This window comes from Sarcophilus harrisii, chromosome 1 (assembly GCF_902635505.1).
Source record: "Sarcophilus harrisii chromosome 1, mSarHar1.11, whole genome shotgun sequence".
NCBI classification, from domain to species: domain Eukaryota; kingdom Metazoa; phylum Chordata; class Mammalia; order Dasyuromorphia; family Dasyuridae; genus Sarcophilus; species Sarcophilus harrisii.
In genome coordinates, this window is record NC_045426.1 from 230,781,463 (window position 1) to 230,802,619 (window position 21,157).

Genomic DNA, 21,157 nt, shown 5'->3' on the forward strand with positions numbered 1-21,157 from the left:
TTTATCTTCTCGATTTGTTCTCCAGATCTGATGTTTTTCTTATGTTTTACATTCTGTTCTTTTTATAATCTGGTTTGTTATTTCTTGTTTTCTCGTAGCATCACTGGCTTCCCCTTGCCCAATCCTAATTTTCAAAAAAATATTTTCACCTTTGAGACTCTGTACCTTCTTTTCAAGTTGGTTAACCTTTTTTTCATAAGTTTTTCTTGGATGGTTTTTACTTTTATTCTTTTAGTTTTTCCTCATTGTCTCTCACTTGATTTTTAATTCTTTTTTGAGTTCTTCTATAAATTTTCTCTGGGCAGGGAGTCATTTCATGTTACTCTTTAGGATAGACTCTTTTTTTTTTTTTTTTTTTTTTTTTTTTTACTAAAGTATCCTCTTTTGAAGGTGAACTCTGATCTTCCCTGTTCCCATAGAATATTTGTATAATGGGATTCTTTCTTCTTTGCTGGTTCATTTTTTTTTTAAATATGAGATATTAGTGTAAGCACTTGTAATCTTGGGGTGGGTGGGTGGTGCCTCAAGCTTCACTTCAGCTGATCAGGAACCCCAAATCAAGAGCTTCACTTTCCTGTAAGGGGCTCCAGCAGTGCCCCTACCTTGTTGCTTCTGCACTGGTTCCTTCTTGTCCAGGGTTGGGTCTCAACAGAACAGCTGGGCCTGGCATTCCCAATTAATCGAGATTCATTTCACCTTCCTGACTCAAACCCCAACTGGACATACAGTCCAGGAGGTGAAAGTATCTGTGGTTCCAGCTGAGGCTCCAGTCACACCTACCTACCCTGAGGGTCCTCACTTGAATTTCAGAGAAGCTAGCTGGGAAGTATTTGTACTTTACATAGGTTAATCCCAGCCTGGGGTCTTTCTTCACATCTTGTTGGGTAGTACCAGGAGGACCCCTGTTCTGTCCCAAGCATTCTTGATTTTTCACCAGTCTATGCTCACTCTGAGGTGCAAATTCATTCTATTTGTGGGGAAAATTTGGAGAAATTGAAATTTAGGAACATACTGTGCCATCTTCCCAGAATCCTCCCTGGAAAAGGTTCTTATAGAAATTGTAGTCTGATCTGGGTCTTGAAAGAAGTGAAGAATTTTTAGTCAGTCAAGTAGCCTTTATTAAGCACCCATTATATATCAGCATTGTGTTAAACAATGGGAATACAAAAACAAGTTAAAAAAAAAAAGGATCTCTGCCCTAAAGAAACTTATATTCTAGTGGAGGCAGACAACATATAAAAGGAAGTCAAAAAGGGGGGGGTAGAATGAAGAGACTTTTGTTCTCAGTGAGGAAGCATAACGTAGCAGAAGAAGTCTAGAATGCTACCTGGAGAGGAATGAGCCATAGTGACCTGGATGCTTTCCTTAAATTGGGGTTCTGGTAGGAGCCATTCAATTTGAAGGGAAAGCCAAAGGGGAATGTTTGAATTCTAGGACTGGAGTGAAGGTTCAAGATGAAGCTTATGAGGCAGAACTGGGATGGGAGTGGAGGCATGGAGGACAATCATTGCAAAGATGGGAAATAGAGTGCCATGTGTGCGAAACAGAGAAGACAGTTTTGACTTTACTGCACGGTATAAGGAAGGGAATGATGTATGATGAGACTAGAAAGAAAGATTGGGGACTAGGTTTTTAAAACTTTTAAAAGCCAAGTGAAGGTGTTTATATCCTAGAGTAAGTAGGGAGCCACTGGAATAGGTTTTTTTTTTTTTTTTAATTAAATTTTTTTCAATGAATTAAAAAAAAAACACATTTTTTCTCTTTCCTACCTCTCTTGATGTACACCCCCCACCCCCCTTAAGAAAAATAGAAAAAATTAAATCCTGGTTATAAACATGAATAGTCAAGCAAAACAAATTTTAAAATTGACCATGTCCAAAAAATATGTCTTAATCTTCACTCTGACTGTATTACCTCTTTATCTGAAACTCTGAGTCATTCACCTCTCCACCTAGAAGTGGATAGCACATTTTATCATGAGTGTTTTCTTTACTTTGAGATTTGAGATCCCTTTTTGAGATTTACTCTCCTTCATTTGTTTTGTTTAGAATTCTTCCCTTAATCCATTCTTCCAAGTATTCTTCCTTTCCCCTTCCCCCTTTGGCTCCTGTTTCTTGTTGAGTGAAATGTATTTCTGCAGCCAACTGTGTAAATTCTTCCCATTTCAAATGAGAGTGAGGTTATTATGTCACTCATTTCCCAATCCTTTTCTTCTTGTTTGTATAGACTTCAACTTGTACAGTGTATACTTTATAAAGTATAAATAAATCCTTACTTATAAAGTATAATTTAAATTTTTATGTCCTTATTTTTTATTTTCCCCTTAGTGTATGCCCCTTCCCTTTCCTTCGTTTAAGAACACCAACATATAATAAAAGACTCTCTGTCTAATTAGATATTTCCTGTGACTACAGAGGAGTTCTGGGGAGTTCATTTCCCAAAATAAAGTGTGAACAATTTATTGTTGTTTAGTTACTTGTAATTGCTCACTTATATTTATTTATTTATTTTTGTTTCTCTTGACTCCTGTGTTTATATTTCAAAGTTTCTATGTAGCTTTGGTCTTTTCATTAGGAATGTTTAGAAGCCTTCTATTTCATTAAAGATACATTTTTTTTTGTTTGTTTTCTGTAGGATTACACTTAATTTTTCTGAGTAAATTATAAGTCTATATATTTTGCCTTCTGAAATTTGTTTTCAAAGTTCTCTGCTCCTTTATAGGCTTTGCTCTTAAATCTTGGGTGTCTTGTCATGTCTTTCAGGAATTCTAACTGAACTTGTGCCCAAATTTTGTATTTCCTTGATATTTTGCTTGTAGATATTTTGGAGTTATTTCTTCTTCAAGATTTTTGTCTTGTCAACATAATAGCTCTTTATGATGAGAACTTTTTCCTTTTCTCATCTTTCTAGTCTCTTTTCTGACTTTGGACTTTCTATTACAACCTGGCTCTGTGTCCTTCTAGAGGGAATGTCTAGTCTGGTCCTGCTGCTGCTTTCTTAGGGAATTAAGTGTTGTGTTATTCTAATATGATCCAGAGGAAAATCTTACTTCTGGTCTTTTGACCCGAGTTCTGCAAGTTCTTGGTTTGGGTTGGGTCTGAGCAACCCACCTGTGGACTTGTTTCTAGTTAGAGTTCCAATCCAGATTGTCTCAGTCACTATCAGCGAGCTGGGGAGTTCTCATAGTTCAGAGTGACAGAACTTTAGGAATCTCTTTAGTCCAAGATGCTTGCTCTAGTTATTTGATAGTAAATTTCAGATTGAGCTGGAGATTAGAACTGAAACCCTGTTTTCCCGTGTCCAGAACCACACAACTGCTGCTTACTTCTGAACTTGCTTTTAGCTTAATACACAGCTAGAGTCTGCAGCCCCTACTTACTGTGGTATGCTACTCTAATACATGTTGCCTTCTTAGTCTCTGGATCTGGCTATGTAGTGAATGACATGTTGCTAGATGGCACCTATTCCTGCTCCAGATTCAAGGTTATGCTCTATGCTGGATATGAACTTTTTTCTTTGTTTTGTGTTTGTTTCTTTTTTGGAAAGGCAAATAATTTGCTCATAATCACACAGCTAGGATAACAAGATAACAATCTGAAGTCAAATTTGAATTCAGATCCTCCTGACTCCAGGGCTGGTGCTCTATCCACTGCACCATCTACCTACCCAGACTTTTTTTTCTTACATTGATGCATGGCCCCTTCTTGTGTTAGATGCTCTGCCCAGCTGTTCCTGTTTAGAAACTATTCTTAATATCCATAAGATCTAGCATTCTGTTATTCTTCCTATGTTGTCCTGGCATGAAAAAAAATGATTCACCCTGATTTATTTCTTTGATTCTGGAAGAGGACTAGATCTAATGCATTTTCTGCATCTGTTTGGAGAAGTTGTGGTAGGAATATCGGCTGTATTACTTTCTGTTACTCCACCATCTTGACTCTGTTTTCTCCATATTTGGTCTTAAGGAAAATCACTTTGGCATCTATAAAAGTTTGATTGATTGATTGACATGGGGAGATCAATTAGATGGCCATTGCAATTGTCCAGGTGAGAGATGATAAGATCCTGAACTCTCATTAAATGAGTAATGAGAAAACATTGGAGGCAAGAGATTTTGTGGAGGTAGAAATGACAAGGTTTTTCCAATTGCTTGGAAATATGGGGTAAATGAGAATGAAGGATTGAGTGAAACAATGAGGTTGCAAATCTGGGTTCCTAGAATGATGGTAGTGCCCTCAGCAGAAATAAGTGGAAGTATGAGAAAAGAATAGGTCCTCTTTGGGGCATGTTGAGTTTGTGATGTCCTAGAACAACCACAATGGAATAATTGATTTGAATGTGGCCAGGTCACCATACTTCGTAGAGCCCAAATGGTGGTAATGGTGATTATTCCTCCCTGTATGTCAACATCTCTCTTGGATAAGACTTTAGGTTCTTATATCTGTCTCTATATCTCATATTCTATGTGGGTAATTGAGGCTGCAGAAATTGTTATTGGATGACTTCTTTCTAACACACATTCCCTACCTCCACCCCAAATCTATATACTAGACCATACTAGATTTATATTTGCAATTTCCTTGGGCAGAGATTTCATTGTTTGCAGAGTTTTTCACTAAAAATCCCAGTGATATTTGAAGAATCAAATTCTATTTCTATACCCAGTAACTATTTGTAGATGCTGTCTATGTCTGGAGGCCTCCCTCACAACCTTTTCCATGGTCTTACAGACAGAGAAGCCTATTGGATACTTAATCTTAATATTTGGTTCCATTTCCAAAGCTGTAATGTTGGAGGTAGGCTCTAGAGAACTCTGAGATTACTATATAAGCTCTGGGATACAGAACTCCCACCTTTTCTGAATTCTTCCATACAGTTCACTCCCCTGAGGGAGTTTTCTTATGTGTCCTTAAAAACTGGACTTGTTAGAGAAGGCTTATGGATTCTGGATTGGACTTCAGTGGGCTTTAAAAATTGAGAAGAGAAAAGAAGGAGGAAGTCAACTTGCACTTGAAGTCTTTTCATCTTGGTAGGACCTGCCAGAGCTTGTGTTCCACTGGCAGAACTTTCAAAAACCCAGAGGTCACCGTCATGCCTCCTAGAGGCATTGGAGAAGGATTGAGTGCAGAGCACGAAGGTGGCTATTGATTTTACCTACATCTAGAACATATTCTGGTTTGGCTCCACTATGGATTTGTCTGCTTGGGCAGAGGAGAGAGAATAAGGGAGAGGCTGGGTCCCCAGGGGATGGGGTTAGATAGAGGGAAGTGCTGTGGAATGCTGGGTGGTCCTGATCCAGGCAGAAAGACAGAATGTGGCTACTTCTATCCAGGCACCAGAGGAGTTTGTCCATCATGACAGAAGGGAGATAATGACATGACATGCAAGTAAATTGGATTTAAGTGAGGGAGGGGTATATAAGGTCACTTTCCCTTCCAGAGCCATCTGGGTCCAGTGGCCAGATATAGATCAGAATGATTAAAGATGGCTCTGGCTGCAATGGGAGACCTTGACCTTTTAACTAACCTTTAACAGGTCTCAGTTTGACTGAGACCGCACCTATTCAGTGATTAAGGCTAGGAAGCAATTGAAGCAAGAATCTCCTCTTTCACCTGGTTTAAAAAAAATATCTAAATAAAAGCTAAATAAATCTGGGAGGGAAAGACTCTCAGAGTTTCTGACCAAAGCAGAAATGACTGTTTATGTGCAATTTGAGTCAATCTGGGCCTAAACAATGACCAAATGGGGCTTGGCTAGAACTTATTGGTGTACAACTGGTTGGAGCTGGGGGAGGCCGAGGGAAGGGTGGAGGGAAAAGAGGAAGCTTATTTGGTGGCCTTAAAGGGCGTTGTTGTTTGGAATTCAGAGTTATTAAATTTTTAGTTTGGTTTCTTGGATTTCTGCTGATTCAGTAAATCCCAGGATTTTGGAAAGATGAATCAGGTTCCCCCCCCAAAAAAAAACAAAATTTGGTCACACCCCCTAAATCTCTAGCATCACCTTCTACTCCAAGAAACATGATGATAAAAATGACTGATACAGATTCAGCATTTATGAATGAGAATAACCTTAGGCTATGGAGGTAAAGTTTAGGGGTTCCCTGTTTTTGTGAGGTAGGGGATGAGGGGGTTGTGTTAGTGAATCCATCCATTGATATGGGTTTGATCTTGGGAAATAAATGGAGGATTTTTAATTTGGGCAGGGAAGGCTCCCCGAGACCGATTAGGGAGGGATGGAGGATGAGGAGTATGACTGGCCAATTAGCTTCAGCATGGGACGCTGAGGGAGGAACCGGCCCCAAGCAATCAGTGATTCACCTTAAATCGGGTTCAGGTTCCCAGGTCTTTATTCTAGTATCACAAATAACCTCCTTGGACCTTTCATTTCTTCAGATTCTTTTTCCCAACTAGATCCGAGAGTCAGATGGACCTTATCCAATGGGATCCCCAGTTTTAGGGTGAGAGGAGAGTAACCCAGAGAGAATAAGAAGAGATCCTCTATTCATAGATCACATCCTTCAGGCCAGGAGCAGATTAGGGTTGAGAGAGAATAGGGACTCATTTACCTTTGCTGGAGGGTAGGGTCATCCAGAGGTCATTTTATCCTCCCCCCTCCCCTCAGCCCCAACCTGTCTAGATGGACATCTCTAACAATGTTTGTGTTTTCCTAACTATGTATAGGCTGGACCAAGTGTCTGCATGTGAATATGTGTTAGCACCTATTCTGGCCCTCTGGGATGGGAGGGGTTTCATTCTGGGCACAGCTCAGCCTTATAGTCCCTCCTAATTATCTTCCTAGAAAAAGGGGAGGCATAGCCTAGATTACCTAAAATTGTTTGCATTTTAATTTTGGATTAAATAGTTTTACCTTTAGAAGCATTAGGGGATTGTCTAACATTCTGGGAATTTCTTTCCTCCTTTGTAAAATGAGAGGTTGAACTAGATAAGACAAGCACAGTGTTAAACAAAAACCATCAGTTTTTGGAGGAAGAGAGAATGCTGCTATTTAGTGTTCTACTTCTATGGGCATTAATTATTTCATCTATTAAAAAAGGGAGGGCATGGAATTAGACCAAATGAGTTCAAAGAGTTCTTTCAACTCAAGATTCTATCCACCAACAAGCATATATTGAGCATTTAGCATTTGCTAGATGCTGTACTAAGTTCTGGGAATACTGAAATGGACAAGGGACTGGCCCCCTTCTTTAGCTGTACTTCAAAGCCTCAGGCTGGCAGAAGAATGTTTGCTCAGCTAGATTAGGGGACTTCTTTTGCACTTCAAAGTGCCATATCAACAATGCTCCCAAGGGCATCTGTTCCGTGAGGGTGGTCGCCTAACCCTGATCCCTATCTATGTTAAAACATCTCCCTGGTGGGTTCTCCTTTCATCCTGTAAAACCCCCATTTTCCTGTTGTAAAATCGAGTCATTGTTTAATGTCAGAATATAATAAACCGAACAGAAATGCTTATAAGGCTGTCTCTAGTTCTACGAGGCATGGAATTCAATCAGAACTCCGTCCCAAGCTCGGTACCAAATAAATTCTAAAATTTCACTCATTGCGGCTATCTAGACTTTTATTGCCTGGACTATTTCAATACAAAAACAAAAGTGAAAGGAGTTTGCCTTTTAATGATCTCTATGATGTAGGTTACCAATAATAATCCATGATGATGTCTTAGAGCAAGACCTATGAGACCTCTTGGACTAACATGAAGCAGCTACTGGAGCAGAAGAAGGGCTAGCCTTTTTTTTACCCTCTCAGCTCTGAGTTTGCTATCTGACTGGCTCACCCCTTCCCTCAAGGCTGGGAAGGGCAGTAAGAGTTCTGAGCTAAGTCTGTATGAATAAGGGGAATAAATTTGCCCAAGGCACTTGTTAACTACCCAAGTAATTAAATGGAATAAGTAAGATATAAGATCTGGAAAGAAGCTTAGAATGAAGAGATCATCTGGTTCAACCCTTGAAACCCCTGTTTCATAAATGAAGGTTGGAGTCAATGAAAACATTACAGGGAGATCTATTGCATAGAGAGATTAAGAAATAAACACAAGAACAGGGTTAGACTTGCAGTGGTCTTCTGACTTAGGAAAAAAAAAGGGGGGTCTCTGGCTCCTATCTGTTGACGAAATTAATGAAGTTGAGAAACTAATGTGTTTTGGGATGTGAAATGACCATGGTGGGGCTGCCATTTTCAATATGGGCAAGATTCAAAAACCCATTTGATTCCTAGACTCAAATTGAAAGGATACATTTTTAGAAAGGATGTAGAAAGGACAGGAAGACAGCAGGGAAAATAAGTACAATGCTCTGAAGATACACTAAATAAAAGAATGGTGTGATCTGGACTAGGATGGGGGGGAAGGATACATTTATATTTAGAACTTCTTACAGGAGATTTAATTCTTTTGGTAAAGTTGTGTAAGCAGTCCAGATCTATTCATGTTCCTCTACTGCTGCCTCCCTTAAGCTTAGAACAGTCATTTTAAGGTGGAGCAATGAATGGAGGGCTGGGTCTGGAATTAGGAAGAACTAAATTCAAATCCACTCATCTGTGTGACTGAATAAAACTGCTTAACTCTGCTTGCCTCAGTTTCCTCATCTGTAACATGAGCTGGAGAAGGAAATGGCAAACATCTTTTCCAAGACTCAGAAATAACTCAATAATCACAATACAGGAGATTTAATTCTTTCCTTTGATAAACTTGTTTAAGCAATCCACATCTATTCATGTTACTCTACTGCTGCCTTCCTTAAACTTACATGAATATAGAATGTTACTGTAACATTAATCCAACAAGGGAGTATAATAACTGAGTTGCATAAGCAAGTAGCATTCTAATTGAGTCATCTGTCTTGTTAGTTTCCCTATAGTTTGGACACAGAGAGCCTTCCTAAAAAGTGGTAGTATTTGTGCTGGCCATCAGAGAATACTCAGCAGTGGGACTAAGTAGTTTGGTTCAACATCTCCCTCACCCAAACTTCTGAAGTTAATCTGTGGAATAAAATTGTTTATTCATATATATATATATATATATATATATATATATATATATATATACACATACATACATGTGTTGCTGTATGTATGTTGTCTGAAACAAGAATAAACCTTATTCTCATATGTGTTCCCCTCTCTCAATTTCTGACCACTCTGCTTCCCTAGAGACTTAACATGCTGGAGTCACAGAAATTATTCTTTATAAAATTAAATGGAAAAGTTAAAGATCAAGCACTCCTATTTGGAGGTTCCCACCTCCGGGTATATCCTAAGTCTCCTCCTGATTGTTCTTCTAGATCTTTAGGTTTGGTGTTGATACAATTCCTAATCAAGCCAGCTTGTGAAAACCAATAAGGGAAGGAGATATTTGTACCCTATCTCATTATACTAATAACTAGCATTTATATAGCACTTAAGGTTTGCAAAGTAATTTACAAATAGTATCTCATTTCCCCTCACAACAATCTTATGAAGGTGCTAGTTTTTAATTTCCATTTTACATATGAGGAAACTGAGGCACAAAAAAGGCAAGTGACTTGCCAAAGTCATATATCTAGTAATTCTCAGGATAGGTTTGAATTATGTCAGGTCTTCCTGACTCCAGTCCATTTCTCCATCCACAGTACCAACTGGCTTGTCTCTAGTTTCTACAATTTTGTACTATAAACAAAGTGTAGGTAGTGATCACAATCAGTTTTTCTCTCAGCCCCCATGGTATTCATACTAGCTCTCACTTTAGACACTTAGGATGAGGTCTCCTCACAGATGCTATCATCATTTACTGCAAGATCAGGTTCTTTCCCACAGTATTACTTTATGGTCATCTCACTCGCTGGCTCTGGAAACAGCAGAAACTATAGTCACAAGACTTCAAGAAAACCCAGAAATTTAAATCCAAGGTCATTGGGAAGGAAAAGAAAAAGCCAACCTTGGATGCCAGAGTGTACACATTATAAACCCCCTTTTACACTATGGATAGACTTTCCTTTTGCAAGTATGAGCTTGTGTGACAGTGTTATCAACAACACTTTGCAACTTTCTCTCTCTGAATCACCACCCCACACCCTCGGGAAATTAATTCAAGATAAGAGGCCAAATTAGGGACACAAGTTAACTATACAAGTTTCATAAATTTAAGGTGGAAGGGACCTCAAAAGTCATTTAATATAACCCATTTTATTTTACAGATGAGGAAGCAGATTTGGGGAAGGTTAAGTATCTTACTCAAGGTTATATTTCCAAGCAGTGTCAGAGGGGGAATTTGAACCCTTGTCCCCTGATTCCCAAGTCTATGGGCTTTTCACAGTGTACTGACTTTTCATCTTGTCATCTTCTCTTTCTCCCTTCCTCCCTCTTTCTCTCCTCTCCTTTCTTTCCTCCCTTCCTTCCTCCCTCCCTTTTTACTTCCTTCCTTCCTCCATCCCTTCCTTTCTTCCTTCCTTCCTTCCTTCCTTCCTTTTTCCTTCTTCCTTCCAAAGTGCAGGAAGAACTCAACATGAGGAAAGCATCCCAAACTGGTAAAACACTTTGGACAAAATCATTCTCTTCACCCTTTTGTCTCTTCTCCACCTCCCACTAGAACAAGACTTTCTCCTGTTACTCAAAATAGGAATTGGTGACAGCCTCTCAGACTTGGGTGGGGTAGAAAGAGCAAGCAGGAGCAGGTTGGATGGGGAGGAAACTGGGTGTGAACTGCAAGAGATGAGGTACCTCTAACAAAAGGACTGGTCAGACTTCTCCCCCACCCTCCCCTCAGCTTCAAAATCTGAGATTCCTGGAGCCATAGAGATTGTTCCAGCTATCCCTATACCCTCCTTCAATACTCCATTATGAAACACCCCTCCCCTCTTTGCCCTCTGTGGGTATTTTTCTCAACTCTAACCTAAATGTCTTCTACCACAATGCAATGAAATCTAAATCCATTTTATTATACAAGTAAAAATAACTCACATTTTAAAATGGTATTTCAAGTTTTGAAAAACACTTTTCTCCTCTCCCTTGATGGAGGTAGTTCCCCAATTAATTAGTGAAAGTATTATCTTTTGTACAAATGAGAAAACTGGGCTAAACAGAGGTTAACTGATTTGCAGGTGGTCAAACAGCCATCAGCAATCAAATATCAATCAATCAACAATCAAATAAATAAGTAGAATTTAAACACTGTTCTCTTGACCAGAGATCCAGCATTTTTTCCACTATCCGGTACTTCTCTTTGTCTATTGAATAATGATCTTTGGGCAATTTGCAGGGCATATGAAAATTTAAAAAAATACACTTTGCAAACACCTTAAAGAACTATGTAAATATGAATTATCATAATTGTAGGGAGATTTTTGAGGTTTTTTTTTTTTGCAAGACAAAATATAGCAACAATTATTGTTTAGTCAGGTCCTACTTTTTATTATCCCATTTAGAGTTTTTCTTGGCAAAGATGCCGGAATGGTTTGCCATTTCCTTCTCTAGCTCATTTTATGGATGAATAAACTGAGGCAAATAGGATTAAATGACTTGCCCAAAATCATACACAGTAAGTTTCTGAGTCAGATTTAAACTCATGAAGATGAATCCTCATGATTCCACTCTATTCACTGAGATGCCCCATAGAATCATTTACTTATTGGTAATAGTCAAAATAATAGCAAATAGTGTTTCCAACCCCCCATTCCCTACTTTCTTACCTTTTAAGCCCTGAGCATCCCTAAATTTAGTATGTGAGTTTCCAGAGGCATTCCCTCCCCAGTCCTCTACCTTACCTACCAAACCCAACACAGACTGCCAAGGTAGGGTCTTTTCTGATACTACCCTGACCCCACCACCACCCCTAGATTCCATCAGAACCTGAGTTTATGCTTCAATGTACCCCTGCCTTCCTCTAATCATCTCAATCCTCAGCACCCTAAACATTTTTCCTCCTCCCAGGGAAGAGGGTGGAGGCCAAAAGGCAGCTTCTAACCTGTTGCCCAGAGCTTAGTCTTCTAAGGAAGATTCTGTTATCCCTAGAGGGGAAGGCTAATTATGGATCCAACCAAATGGAAACTCCCTTCACCTCTTATCCTTTCAGCAGAGTTGATACCAGTAGTAGCAGGAACTTGGAGAGTGGTCTGGACCACCTGTCTAAATTAACTTCCTCATTTGTCAAATGAGAAGGCTGGCTTCTCCCCTAAATCCTATGATTTTATAGGGACCTTGTTATCTGTGGTCCTCAATGACAGCCAGATAGCTTCTGACCGTTTCTGTATGGTGCATGCATATGTACAGGCAGAGGGATATTATATTTAGAAAAAGCTTCCTCTCTCAGTTGCCAGTTCCCCAGTTAATTAGTTGAGGAGACATACCACAGGAATATATAGTTATCCCTTCCACATTGTGGAAGTTAAGGACATGGTGCCCTCCTAACTTGGAAAATCAGTGTAAAATTTTTTGATCATCCTTTCGTAATCCTTTTGGATTTTTTAAATAGGGTATTTACAGTACCTTATTATAAAATTGGTTTGAAATGTACAATATTATACATATATTTATGCATTTCTTAGTTTCTAAACTTTTTCTGTGTTTTCTGTGGCTTCCACAAACTCCCCCAAATTTAATTTCTTCTGCTGACCCTAATATAGCAAAACCACCAGGGAAAGTTGCAATGTGGGATGGATAACTGTAGTCTTTGTTTCGTTCTCCAAGTTTTGTCAATCATAGGAAATCTTTGCCTTTGTTTCTTTGTCTTCATCTCAATCTCTCTGTCTCTATCTTCTCTCTGTCTTACTATCTTGCCACCTTGTCTTGGTCTTACTGTCTGTCTATGTTCAATTGCTCAGTCTCTATCATTGTTTTCCTATTTCTCTTCCCCAAATTCCCCAGTGCACTGGAAATAAACAGAAGTACAGGAATGAAGAAAAAAAATATCAGGGCTAAAGGAAACAAGGCAACAATATTTATTTTGTGTAGGTCATTATGCTAGATGCTTAGATAAACAAGCTTTAGATAAGAAATAGTCCCGGCCTTTATGCAGTCTAAAGCTAATAGGAAGATAAGATACCAAGCCAGTTGCCTATCATATACAAGTAATCTGTGCTCCTACCTTCTCTTTATCTCCTTGACTTAATGTTTTTCTCTGGACTAAGGGTGATTTCTCAGAGATAAACTGACAGAATGGTTTTTTTTATGTTATATAAGACAATGATCAATCCTTCTGGTTTACTGTAACTCCCAGTGCACTACTGTAATCCCCCAATTGTGGATAAGGGGAACTTGATCTAAAAGCTAAAAGCTTCAGGGTTTGCTTTTTTTGCTCCCACTGCCCTTTAATGGCCTTCCCTCCCCGCTTTTGTAATCTTTCATCAGATCAACAAAGTAAAATTTCAGCGTTTTTAATGGGAATATTTTTTATTATCAGTGATTTGAAGCATTTTTTTTTTGCATGATTGTTAGTAGTTGGCATTTTTTTCCTTTTGAGAGCCATCCCTCACTTTTGATCATTTATCTATTTGCAATATCTTTGGTTCTTATTTATTTGGATTTATCTATCAATATCTTTACCATACGTATTTGCTGCAAAGATTTTTTTCCCAGCTGAATTCTTCCTTTCTCATTCAGGTAACATTGATTATGTTCATACAAAAGATTTTTATTTGACATAATTAAAATTATCTGCTTTATAATCTGTTATTTACCACTATTGCTTATTTGATTAAAAATTCTACCTTAGTCATAGTTGTTTAAAGCTCAATGTCTTAAACTGTAGATTATGACCCTATAGGAGGTCTCATAACTAAATGTGTGAGTCACAAAATTTATGATTTATTATAAGTAAATGTTTGATAAGTATACCTATTTCATATACCTATATAGCACATAAAAATTTCTTGGGCAAAAAGGGGTTGCAGGTGGGAAAAATTGAAGAAGCCCTAGTATGAGGTACTTTACATTTGCCTGTATTTTTTTTTTTGGTGGTGGTGGTGGGGGGGGAAATGATAAGATCTTTTCTTTTTAGGCCTGTGTAGCTACTGGGAACTTGCTGAATCATATGATTTAAAATATTGATCTAAACTCCTTTTTTGTTTGATTTTTGTGAGACAATTAAGTTTAAGTGCTCAAGGTCACACAGTTAAGAAGCCTTAAATATCTGAGGCTGCATTTGAACTCAAGTCCTTACGACTTAAAGAGTGAGTACTCTATCTATTGCACCATCTAGCAGCCCCTATTGATCTAAACTTAATTTTTCTAAACTTCTTTCCCAGAAGTTTTTGTCAAATATGAAGTTCTTATCTCAAGACTAAATATTTTTGGGTTTGTCAAATACTAGGCTAGTAGGTTTTTTCTGAGCCTTATGTTATTTTGCTTTAGTTATTACTAGATTTAATTTGTTTCATTGATAACTTATCTGGTTTTTAACCAATTCATATAGTTTTGATCCTGCTTTAGAGTGTGTTTTGAGATTTTATCATTTTAAATCATTCTCATATTTCCTTGGAACTCTTTGGATTTCTCTTGTGCCCTAATCACAATCTACTTTGATAAATATATGTCCTATCCCTCCTTTAAATTACAAGATCTTTGAGGGCAAGAGATGTTTTATTTCATCAATATGTCCCTAGGTACTTAAATGTTTGTTCACTTTTTTTTGTTTAATTTGAAGGTGAAAATTAATTTTGTAAAGCAAAACAATGTAGTCTTGATTTTTGTCTTGATTAAAGTATGAGAAGAAACAGGAAGACTTTCACAGTAGATTTTTTTAATAGCAGACTACGTCTTTATAGTCACACAGTTGACAAAAGAGTATAAAGAATACAAGATCCTAGAGTGTTTATTAATTTAAAAAAATTTGTTGGTAATATTAATAGGCTAGCAAAGCATCTTATAAATACTGTTTCAGTTTATCGTCACAATAACTCTGGAAAGTAGGTGCTCGCTATTACCTCCATTTTACAGATGAGAAAACTGAGGGAGGCAAACAAAGATGAAGCATCATCATCATCATCATCATATTAGATAATTCTTATATAGCACTTACTATGTGGCAGATACTGGGCTAAGTACTTTACAAATATTACAAACATTTGATCCTTACAACAAACCTGGAAGGTAAGTGCTGTTATTATTCCTATTTTACGATGAGAAAACTGAGGCAAACAAAGAAGTCACTTGCTCAAAGTTACACTGCTAATAAATGAGTGAGGCTGGATTTGAACTCAGGTCTTCCTTCCTAACTACACTAGTACTATGTCACCTAGCTATCAGAGATTGGAGCAAAAGAGAGTAGAGGAAGAAATAATGTCAAGGGGTTTTAAGATCTAGAATAGGTAAGGAGATGAACTTTACATGTAATAATGTCCTCAATTTTCTTAGTAAAATTTGAGGAGAGGTCCTCTATTGAGAGTGAGAAAGGAAGGGAAAAATGAATAGAAAAGTTTTAGAAGAGAGCTATGGTGATGTGATAAAGAGTCACTTAGGAAAGAGTAAGAATTGCCTTGGAAATGTCCATTGTGGCAAACATTAAATAACAAATTTGTAATGGTTTAGTCAGAAGGATTATATGACTTTCACACAGAGAGCAGCAGTTGAGTGAAAGTGGCAAAGGTAGATGCTAGAGAGAATCTAAGATTGGGTTTTGGCAAGATATTAATAGCAATAGGACAAAAAGACAAGGAATTCAGGAGCTGAGGATAGTATATATAATAATTATATATTTTATATATATAATGGTATTAATATATTTAAATACTAGTATTTAATTATTTAATTTAAATACAATTTAAATACTCTAGTTACCGTAGAGTTATGATTGGGAAGGAAAGGGGAATTGGAGTTCATTCTAAAGACAAATAATAGCTTGAGGAAGAGTAAGGTACAGCGAAAGATGAAAGGACAGAAGTTTATAGTCAGATAAGACATTATGGAGTTCTTGATTATGAAAGTAGAACATTAGCGAGTGATGTTGAGATCAAGGACATGACCCTTCTTGTGAAAAGGTAAGGCAAAAATGAAAATGAAAGTCATGAGAATTGAGGAGGTTGGTGATCTAGGAAATCAGGTATTTGAGAGAACATCACTATGTGTATTGAATCCCCTAGCATATGTCTAGGGGAGGGAGAAAAATTTGGACTAACGGGATTTTTAAAAGCTTTTTTTTTTTTTTTTTAAATTAAAACTTTTTTTTTTTAATAGCTTTTTATTTACAAGATATATGCATGGGTAATTTTTCAGCATTGACCCTTGCAAAACCTTCTGTTCCAACTTTTCCCCTTCTTCTCCCCACCCCCTCTCCTAGATGGCAAGTAGATCAATACATGTCTAATATGTTAAATACAATATATGTATGCATATCCATACAGTTATTTTGCTGCACAAGAAAAATAGGAATTAGAAATAAGGTAAAATTAACCTGAGAAGGAAATAAAAAATGCAAGAGGACAAAAACAGAGGGATTGGAAATGCTATGTTGTGATTCACACTCATTTCTCATAGTTCTTTCACTGGATGTAGCTGGTTCTCTTCATTGAACAAATGGAACTGATTTGGTTCATCTCATTATTGAAGAGAGCCATGTCCATCAGAATTGATCATCATATAGTATTGTTGTTGAAGTATATAATGATGTCTTGGTTCTGCTCATTTCACTCGGCATCAGTTCAAGTAAGTCTCTCCAGGCCTTTCTGCATTAGTTTTGTTTGTACAAAAACTTTTCAATTTGATATAATCAAAATTTTCAATTTTGTAGTCAATAGTGATCTCTAGTTCTTCTTTGGTCATAAATTCCTTCCTCTTCCACAGGTCTGAGAGGTAAACTATCCTATGCTCTTCCAATTTATTTATGATCTCATTCTTTATGCCTAGATCATGAACCCATTTTGACTTTATCTTGGTGTACGGTGTTAAGTGTGGGTCAATGCCTAGTTTCTGCCATACTAATTTCCAATTTTCCCAGCAATTTTTGTCAAATAATGCATTCTTATCCCAAAAACTTGGGTCTTTGGGTTTGTCAAACACTAGATAATTAAGGTTATTGGCTGTTTGTCCTTTGAACCTAACCTATTCCATTGATCAATTAGTCTATTTCTTAGCCAATACCAGATAGTTTTAGTAACAGCTGCCTTATAATACAATTTTAGATCTGGTACAGTTAGGCCACCTTCATTTGATTTTTTTTTTTTTATTAATTCCCTTGAAATTCTTGACCTTTTGTTTTTCCATATGAACTTTGTTGTTATTTTTTCTAGGTCATCAAAATAGTTTTTGGGAAGTCTGATTGGTATACCGCTAAATAAATAGATTAGTTTAGGTAGTATTGTCATTAAATTTCTCGCCCAATCCAAGAGCATTTAATATTTTTCCAGTTAGTTAGATCAGACTTAATTTGTGTGGAAAGTGTGGAAATTTGTAGTTTTGCTCATAAAGTTTCTGATTTTCCCTTGGCAGATAGATTCCTAAATATTTTATACTATCAGTAGTTACTTTAAATGGGATTTCTCTTTGTAACTCTGACTGTTGGATTTTGTTAGTGATATATAAGAATGCTGATGACTTATGTGGGTTTATTTTATAATCAGCAACTTTGCTAAAATTGTGGATTATTTCTAATAACTTTTTAGTAGAATCTCTGGGGTTCTCTAAGTATACCATCATATCATCAGCAAAGAGTGATAATTTGGTTTCCTCATTGCCTATTCTTATTCCTTTAATATCTTTCTCAGCTCTTATTGCCATAGCTAGCATTTCTAATACGATATTAAATAGTAATGGTGATAGTGGGCAACCTTGTTTCACTCCTGATCTTATTGGGAATGGTTGCAGTTTGTCCCCATTACATATGATGCTTACTGCTGGTTTTAAATAGATGCTACGGATTATTTTAAGGAAAAGTTTTCCAGGCCTTTCTGAAATCATCCTGCTGGTCATTTCTTACAGAACAATAATGTTCCATAACATTCATATACCACAATTTACCCAACCATTCTCCAATTGATGGGCATCCATTCAGTTTCCAGTTTTTGGCCACTACAAAAAAGGGCTGCCACAAACATTTTTGCACATTTGCATTTTCCTTCTTTAAGATCTCTTTGGGATGTAAGCCCAGTGGTAACACTGCTGGATCAAAGGGTATGCACAGTTTGATAACTTTTTGAGCATAGTTCCAAATTGCTCTCCAGAATGGCTGTATGTATTCACAATTCCACCAACAATGCATCAGTGTCCCAGTTTTCCTGCATCCTCTCCAAATTCATCATTATCTTTTCCTATCATCCTAGCCAATCTAAGAGGTATGTAGTGGTATTTCAGAGTTGACTTGGAGCATCTTTTCATATGGCTAGAAATAGTTTCAATTTCTTTATTTGAAAATTGTCTGTTCATATCCTTTGACCATTTATCAACTGGAGAATGGCTTGATTTCTTATAAATTAGTGTTGGAATCTTTACAAACTGTTAAGCCATTAGTGTTAATAGAGACAATAATTATCTAATTAAGCATGGTTCAATATGATTGATTTGATCTTAGAAGGACATATTTTGGGCTAGAACTTGAAACAAGGTACTAAGTCAATTCTCTATATATTTTGGAAATGAGGCCTTTATCAGAACCTTTGACTGTAAAAATGTTTTCCCAGTTTATTGTATCCCCTTTAATTTTGTCTGCATTAGTTTTGTTTGTACAAAAGCTTTTTAATTTGATATAATGAACATTTTTCATTTTGTGATCAATAGTGATCTCTAGTTCTTCTTTAGTCACAAATTCCTTCCTCCTCCACAGGTCTGAGAGGTAAATTATCCTATGTTCTTCTGTGAAGACCGCGTATTTTTAAATCAGCAGGAGTCAGGAATTCAGTTTAGGGGAAAATCGTCAGTCTTTATTCTCAGTGAAGAAGGATTGGAGGTGGAAGAGAATCGGTGATAGCAATGTGTGTAGCTGAGTCAAGAAGCCAGCTAGACCAGCAGCCACACGACCAGCAGGTAGGAGTATGGAACCAAGGTCAATCTCTCCCAGCTTCTCTTCCTGTCTCTCTCTGCCTCCACCCACCAAAATCGTCATTTCCTATACAACATATCAGGACTTGCACAGAGAGTGGGCAGGGACCATTCTTTATCCAATCATGTATATTAATAGAGTATAGCCCAATTACTATTTAGCCTCACGTACTTGGGACCTCAGTGCATCAACTCAAACCTCAGCCCATTACATTCTTCTAATTTATAATCTCATTCTTTATGTCTACATCATGAACCCATTTTGATCTTATCTTGATGCACGGTGTTAAGTGTGGGTCAAAAAGCTTTTTATTTTTAAAATAAATACATGGATAATCTTCAACATTCCCTCTTGCAAAACCTTGTGTTACAAATTTTTTCCCTTCCTTCCTCTCATCACTTCCTTTAGATGGCAAGTAATCCAATATATGTTAAACATGTGCAATTCGTCTCTATATATTTCCACAAATATCATGCTGCAGAAGAAAAATCAGATCAAAAAAGGAAAAAAATGAGAAAGAAAACAAAATGCAAGCAAACAACAACAAAAAGAATGAAAATACTATATTGTGATCTATACTCAGTTCCCACAGTGCTCTCTCTAGGTGGAGATGGCTCTCTTCATCACAAAAATCATTGAACTGGCCTGAATCATCTCATTGTTGAAAAGAGCCACATCCATCAGAATTGGTCATCATATAATCTTTTTTTTTTAAGTTAAAACTTTTTATTTACAAAACATATGCATGGATAATTTTTCAACATTGATCCTTACAAAGCCTTCTGTTCCAAATTATCCCCTTCTTCCTCCCACCCCCTCTCTTAAACAACAGGTAGTCCAATACATGTTACATATGTTAAATCCAATATATGTATATATATTATACAGTTATCTTGCTGCACAAGAAAAATTGGATCAAGAAGAAAAAAAAACTAGGAAAGAAAACAAAATGCAAGCAAACAACAGAAAGAATGAGAATGCTATGTTGTGCTCCACACTCAGCTCCCATGGTCCTCTCTTTGGGTGTAGATGGCTCTTTTCATCACTGAACACTTGGAACTGGTTTGAATCATCTCATTGTTTTTAAAAAAATTTTATTTTATTATTATAGCTTTTTATTTACAAAACATATGCATGGGTAATTTTTCAACACTGACCCATGCAAAACCTTCTGTTCCAATTTTTCCTCTCCTTCCTTCCCACCCCGTCTCCTAGATGGCAGGTAGTCTAATACATGTTAAATATGTTAAAGTATATGTTAAATCCTATATCTATATATACACACATATTTATTTTTTTATTTTTTTTTTAATTTAATAGCCTTTTATTTACAGGATATATACATGGGTAACTTTACAGCATTAACAATTGCCAAACCTCTTGTTCCAATTTTTCACCTCTTACCCCCCCACCCCCTCCCCTAAATGGCAGGATGACCAGTAGATGTTAAATATATTAAAATATAACTTAGATACACAATAAGTATACATGACCAAAACATTATTTTGCTGTACAAAAAGAATCAGACTCTGAATTATTGTACAATTAGCTTGTGAAGGAAATCAAAAATGCAGGTGTGCATAAATATAGGGATTGGGAATTCAATGTAATGGTTTTTAGTCATCTCCCAGAGTTCTTTTTCTGGGTATAGCTAGTTCAGTTCATTACTGCTCCATTAGAAATGATTTGGTTGATCTCGTTGCTGAGGATGGCCTGATCCATCAGAACTGGTCATCATCTAGTATTGTTGTTGAAGTATATAATGATCTCCTGGTCCTGCTCATTTCACTCAGCATCAGTTCGTGTAAGTCTCTCCAGGCCTTTCTGAAATCATCCTGTTGGTCATTTCTTACAGAACAGTAATATTCCATAATTTTCATATACCACAATTTATTCAGCCATTCTCCAACTGATGGACATCCATTCAGTTTCCAGTTTCTAGCCACTACAAAAAGGGCTGCCACAAACATTCGTGCACATACAGGTCCCTTTCCCTTCTTTATAATCTCTTTGGGATATAATCCCAGTAGTAACACTGCTGGATCAAAGGGTATGCACAGTTTGATAACTTTTTGAGCATAGTTCCAAACTACTCTCCAAAATGGTTGGATTCGTTCACAACTCCACCAACAATGAATCAATGTCCCAGTTTTCCCACATTTTGCATGTATTTTGAAAAATAAAAATCTATTATTATTATTAA